The sequence below is a fragment of the Arachis ipaensis genome, chromosome B9, assembly GCF_059453495.1.
Source record: "Arachis ipaensis isolate K30076 ecotype BB chromosome B9, ASM5945349v1, whole genome shotgun sequence".
NCBI classification, from domain to species: Eukaryota; Viridiplantae; Streptophyta; class Magnoliopsida; order Fabales; family Fabaceae; genus Arachis; species Arachis ipaensis.
The window spans coordinates 45,584,395-45,591,557 of NC_142444.1; the positions used below are offsets into that span (position 1 = coordinate 45,584,395).

Here is a 7,163-nt window from a genome sequence, read left to right on the forward strand (position 1 = left end):
CCTGGAAGTATTCATAGCATCTACATTAGCCCTGCATATTGCATACTGCATAATTGAAAAAAAATCACCCCACGCGAGCACGCAGGCCACGCGTGGGCGTGACAAGAAAATCGGCGTAAAGATCCAACGCCCAGAAAGTTGGGCTGGAATCGTGCGGTTGGTGTGCGTTTAGCACAAAACGGCACACACGTTCGCATCCCTGATGCGAACGCATCACTTGCAAAACACTCATCCCACGCGAAAACGTGAGCGACTTTGATATCTCCATGAGGGATTATAGGTGTTTCCATAGGGTTCACCCATGTAATTCACCTCTGCTATTGCAGGGTTCTCAGGATCATAAGCTTCTTCTTCAGAAGATGCCTCTTTAGTACTGTTGGATGATTCCTTCAATCCATTCAGACTCTGAGAGATCATATTGACTTGCTGAGTCAGTATTTTATTCTGAGCCAATATGGCATTCAGAGTATCAATTTCAAGAACTCCTTTCCTCATAGGCGTCCCATTATTCACATGATTCCTTTCAGAAGTGTACATGAACTGGTTATTTGCAACCATGTCAATGAGTTCTTGAGCTTCTGCAGGCGTTTTCTTTAGGTGAATGGATCCACCTGCAGAATGGTCCAGTAACATCTTTGATAGCTCAGACAGACCATCATAGAATATATCCAGGATGGTCCATTTTGAAAGCATGTCAGAAGGACACTTTTTGGTCAGTTCCTTATATCTCTCCCAAGCTTCATAGAGGGATTCACCTTCTTTCTATTTGAAGGTTTGAACATCCACTCTAAGCTTACTAAGTTTTTGAGGAGGAAAGAACTTGGCTAAGAAAGTCGTGACCAGCTTATCCCAAGAGTTCAGGCTATCTTTAGGTTGAGAGTCCAACCATACTCTAGCTCTGTCTCTTACAGCAAACGGGAAAAGCATAAGCCTGTAGACCTCGGGATCAACCCCATTGGTCTTAACAGTATCACAGATCTGCAAGAATTCAGTTAAGAACTGAAAAGGATCTTCAGATGGAAGTCCATGAAACTTGCAGTTCTGTTGCATCAGAGAAACTAATTGAGGTTTAAGCTCAAAATTGTTTGCTTCAATGGCAGGGATTGAGATGCTTCTTCCATGTAAATTGGAATTTAGTGCAGTAAAGTCACCAAGCATCTTCCTTGCATTGTTATTATTTTCGGCCATATCTCCTTCCTTTTCGAAAATTTCTGTCAGATTTTCTCTAGAGAGTTGAGCTTTAGCTTCCCTTAGCTTCCTCTTAGAGTTCTTTCAGGTTCAGGATCAGCTTCAATAAGAATGTTCTTGTCCTTGTTCCTACTCATATGAAAAAGAAGAAAGTAGAAAAGAAAATATGGAATCCTCTATGTCACAGTCTATGAAGCACGGATTCTCTCATTGTGTCGGTGTATCTGTGTCGGACGCGAATCCGACGTCGACACGTGGCGGATACTTCAAACGAGTGTATCGGTGGTGTACCTTCTTGCGGTGTAGAATTTTGGTGGAGTTGTCACGAATCTGATAGAGTTTGACTCGATTCAGATGTTCATGAGATGGATATTTCTGCTGGACTACAAATCTTCAATTGATTTTGTGATTTTATGGCCCGATTAACCAATTTTTTCTTTCTAATTTTAAAATATTCTAAAATTAAAACAAATCAAAATTTAAATTTAAAAATAAAATAATTAATAAATCAAAACCTAAATCTACTTACTGTTTGTCTTTGGTAACTTACTTACTCACTAGCTTAAATTTTTTTATTTTTTTCAAATTTAAAAATAAAATAATAAATAAATCAAAACCTAAATCTACTTATCGTTTGTCTTTGGTAGCTTACTTACACACTAGCTTAAAATTTTTTATTTTTTTAATAATTGCATAATTTTAAGACTTTTTTATGCAACTATATTTACTCTTATATTTACAATATGGTATTTTATTAATTTAATATATTATTTAAATTTTAATTTACAACGTATTGTAAACGTGTCGTATCCAATTTTTTATAAAAAGAACGTGTCAGCGTATCCGTGTCATGTCGTGTCCGTATCGCGTGTCGTATCAGTGCTTCCTAGGTCACAGTATAGAGATTCCTTATGCAAGTATAAGAAGAGAAGAATGTAAGAAGGAGAAGAGGAAAAATTCGAACACAGAGAGGGGGATGGTGTTCGAATTTTTGGGTGGAGGAGAAGTGTTAGTAGATGAATAAATAAATAGAAGGAGGTGAAGAAGAGAAGAATTCGAAAATTTAAATAAAATAAAATAAAAATATTTTAAAATTAAAGTTAAAATTCGAAAATTAAAATTGAAATCAAATTAAATTAAAATAAAAATAATTAGTTAATTAAAAAGGAAATTTGAGAAAGAGGGAAGGGATTTTCGAAAATTAGAGAGGGAGTTAGTTAGGTAGTTTTGAAAAAGATAAGAATCAATCAAAAAGTTAAGTGGTTAATTGAAAAAGATTTGAAAATTAAATTTGAAAATATAAGAAGTTAGAAAAGATTTTGAAATTAAATTTTGAAAAAGATGTGATTGAAATTTAATTTGAAAAAGATTTGAAAAAGAATTTTAAAAAAATTTGATTTTGAAAATTAAAGTTGATTACTTGACTAACAAGAAACAAAAAGATTTGATTTTAAAATTTAAAGATTGAACCTTTCTTATTAGGCAAGTAACAAACTTAATATTTTTAAATCAATCACATTAATTGTTAGCATTGAATTCGAAAATATGGAATAAAAATAAGAAAAAAATTTTGAAAATTAATTTGAAATTTTCGAAAATATGAAAGAAAAACTGAAAAAGATTTGATTTTTGAAAAAGATTTGAAAAAGATAGAATTTTTAAATTGAAAATTTGATTTGACTCATAAGAAACAACTAAATTTTAAAAAAGTTTTAAAAAAGTCAACTCAAATTTTCGAAAATTTATGAGTGAAAAAGGGAAAGATATTTTTTTGATTTTTGAATTTTAATAAAGAAAGAGAAAAAAGGAAAAGATATCTTTTTGATGTTTTTCTCTCTCTCTTTTTTTTATTAAACAGCAAGAATGAAACAAAACATGAAGAATTAAGATCAAAACAAAAAATGCATGAAAAAACACTATGAATGTCAAGATGAACACCAAGAACACTTTGAATGTCAAGATGAACACCAAGAACTTATTTTTGAAAAATTTTCAAGAAAAGAAAACATGCAAGACACCAAACTTAAAAATTTTTATTCTTTAGACATTAATATTTCAAGAATGCATATGAAAAACAAGAAAAGACACAAAACAAGAAAATATGAAGATCAAACAAGAAGACTGGCCAAGAACAACTTGAAGATCATGAAGAATATCATGCATGAATTTTCGAAAAATAAATTTTTTTAGAAAATTAAAAAGATGCAATTGACACCAAACTTAAAACTCGACTCTAGACTCAAACAAGAAACACAAAAAATATTTTTGATTTTATGATTTTATAAATTTTTTTTTGTTTTTTCGAAATTTATTGTGGGAAAAACGAAAAAGAAATTATATTTTTTTTATATTATTTTCGAAAATAAGAAATAAAAAAGCTTAAAAATAAAATAAAATTACCTAATCTGAGCAACAATATGAATCGTCAGTTGTCCAAACTCGAACAATCCCCGGCAACGGCGCCAAAAACTTGGTGCACGAAATCGTGATTGTTCATTCCTTGGTAACGGCGCTAAAAACTTAATACGCACGTTCATAATTTTAGTACTCTTCACAATTTCGATACAACTAACCAGCAAGTGTACTGGGTCATCCAAGTAATAAACCTTACGTGAGTAAGGGTCGATCCCACGGAGATTGTCGGCTTGAAGCAAGCTATGGTCACCTTGTAAATCTCAGTCAGGCGGATTCAAATGGTTATGGTGAATTGATAATTAAAAACATAAATAAAATATAAACTAGGATAGAGATACTTATGTAATTCATTGGTGAGAATTTCAGATAAGCGTATAGAGATGCCTTTCGTTCCTCTGAACCTCTGCTTTCCTGCTGTCTTCATCCAATCATTCCTACTCCTTTCCATGGCAAGCTCTATGTAGGGCATCACCGTTGTCAATGGCTACATCCCATCCTCTCTGTGAAAATGGTCCAATGCGCTGTCACTGCATGGCTAATCATCTGGAGGTTCTCGATCATACTAGAATAGGATTTACTATCCTTTTGCGTCTGTCACTACGCCCAGCACTCGCGAGTTTGAAGCTCGTCACAGCCATCCCTTCCCAGATCCTACTCGGAATACCACAGACAAGGTTTAGACTTTCCGGATCTCAAGAATGGCTGTCCATGGGTTCTAACTTATACCACGAAGATTCTAATATCTCGGACTCGGTCCTCTGTATTAGATATCTAAGAGATACTCATTCTAGCTTGTTTGCATGTAGAACGGAAGTGTTTGTCAGGCACGCGTTCATAGGTGAGAATGATGATGAGCGTCACATAATCATCACATTCATCATGTTCTTGGGTGCGAATGGATATCTTAGAGAAGGAATAAGCTTGAATTGAATAGAAAAACAGTAGTACTTTGTATTAATTCATGAGGAACAGCAGAGCTCCACACCTTAATCTATGGAGTGTAGAAACTCTACCGTTGAAAATACATAAGTGATAAGGTCCAGGCATGACCGAATGGCCAGCCCCCAAAACGTGATCCAAGGATCAAACTAAAGATGTTCCAAAGATGTAAATACAATAGTAAAAAGTCCTATTTATACTAAACTAGTTACTAGGGTTTACAGAAATGAGTAAATGATGCAGAAATCCACTTCTGGGGCCCACTTGGTGTGTGCTTGGGCTGAGCATTGAGCTTTACACGTGTAGAGGCTTCTCTTGGAGTTGAACGCCAGTTCGTAACCTGTTTCTGGCATTTAACTCCACTTTGCAACCTATTTCTGGCGTTTAACTCCAGAATGCAGCATGGAACTGGCGTTGAACGCCAGTTTACGTTGTCTAAACTCGGGCAAAGTATAGACTATTATATATTGCTGGAATGCCCTGGATGTCTACTTTCCAAAGCAGTTGAGAGCGCGCCATTTGGAGTTCTGTAGCTCCAGAAAATCTACTTTGAGTGCAGGGAGGTTAGAATCCAACAGCATCTGCAGTCCTTCTTCAACCTCTGAATCTGATTTTTGCTCAGGTCCCTCAATTTCAGCCAAAAAATACCTGAAATCACAAAAAAACACACAAAATCATAGTAAAGTCTAGAAATGTAAATTTTAATTAAAAACTAATAAAAATATACTAAAAACTAACTAAATTATACTGAAAACTATGTAAAAACAATGCCAAAAAGCGTATAAATTATCCGCTCATCACTGCCCCATCTTCCTCCACTGCTGCACCAGCCTCATCCACTGCACATCCACCTGCTCCTGAGCCCATTTATCATCTGGTGCATCGACTCTTTGCTCGCCTGGATCATTTGGAGCGTCGCAATAAGTGGCGCTATGAGCACCTTAAGTTGATGATCCGATCCGACAGCGACATCTCCTCCGAGCCTGACACCCCTTCTGATACATCTGAGGCGGAGGCGAGCGACCATGAGGCGAAGACACATGCCCAGTCTGAGTAGGCAAGACCAGAGCAGGCTGCGCTACAGCATGAGAAGCCACACCAGATCCAGGCTGCAGACCCGGAGATTCCTCTACAGTCAGAGCCTCCACTGCAGCAGACCGATCCTCCTACACTTATCCAGCCTGCAGATATTCAGTCTACCACAGAGACACCAGCAGCACATCCTTCCAGTGATGACGCTTTTTCACACCCAGCTTGAGTGAGCATCGAAGACGATGCTATATTTTAAGTGTGGGGAGGTCGCCATCCCTGGCTTTTCTTTTTGGTGAACCACTACAGACTCTTCTATCTTATTTTGTTTATTTTTCTGTATTTTTATTTTTCAGTACTTACACATTGTTCTTTTGCTGTATTTTTACTTTATTTCCGCATTTTGCACTTTAGTTTATATCTTAGACATTTAGTTTAGTTTGCAATTCTAAACTTATTAGTTATAGAATATGTGGATTAATTAGTATAGTTTACCCTTTTAGCATATATTAGTTTGGTTTAATTGAAAATAAAAAGGAGTAAACTAGAAACTTTAGTAAATTAAAACAATCCACACACCTTGTATATATAGCATTACATGTTAGTTAGTTAACAACATTTCATCAAGGAGGAACACTAAGATTTTAAAAGCCACCCTAATATTTACATTGAGAATAATGGGAACTCTTGATTTCTACTTGCATGACATACATAACTGATATATGGTTTTTGAGCTGGAGAACACACAGCCTGTGAGTTTTGAGCTTAATTGTATGGTTACATTCAAACCATAAATTTCATTCCTATGTGTTTTGCCCGTCTTTTTCATTCTGATGTTCTTTTCTTTGTTTTAATCTATATATACAATATAGAATATAGATTCATACCAAGAGATGATTGAGGCCATCATTTGAATTTTTCCTCACTTATCCCAATTTAGCCTACCTTTTACATCACCCTTGTTAGCCCCTTGAGCTTTTTAATCCCCTCTTGTTCTATAACCACATTACTAGCCTTAAGCAGAAAAATAAAATAAAAATCCCAAGTTGAATCCTTGGTTAGCTTAAGATAGATATTGTGTAAAATTTAAGTGTGGGAAATTTTATGGGAACATGGGATGATAGAAACAAAATAGGGATTTAAAATGAATAAGTTATTTCAGAAATTTGGGAAGCATGCTCATGTGAAATCAAAATAACTAAATTACCATGTGCATAGATTAAAAAATAATAATAATAATAATTTTATATTTTTAGTACTCAAATAAGGGGATACAAAAATTCCCCAAGTGCAAAATAAAAAAAAAAGAATCAATGCACATGGGACAAAATTTCAAAATTAAATTTAATGCATGAGCTTGTAATACAAAGTGGGAAAATTTGGGTAAATAGGTAAAGGAACTTTAAATTATATAAAGTATGTATGTTAGGTGAGATCTTAGACTAATCAAGGATTCACTTTGTTAGGTCACTTAGCCTTATACATATACCCTTACCTTTACCTTGGCCCCATTACAACCTCGAAAAAGACCTCATGATTTTTGTATGTCTGTATTCCATATCTGTTGATTGGTTAGATGAAGAACAAAGTTT

At 34.9% G+C, this 7,163-nt stretch overlaps 1 non-coding gene across 1 annotated transcript; it reads left to right on the plus strand.

Moving 5' to 3' along the window:
• The first annotated feature begins 687 nt into the window (after positions 1-687).
• LOC148544517 (small nucleolar RNA R71) lies at positions 688-795 on the plus strand. The gene has a single exon (XR_015900255.1). It is a non-coding gene; the product is annotated as a small nucleolar RNA R71 (small nucleolar RNA).
• The last annotated feature ends 6,368 nt before the right edge of the window (positions 796-7,163 follow it).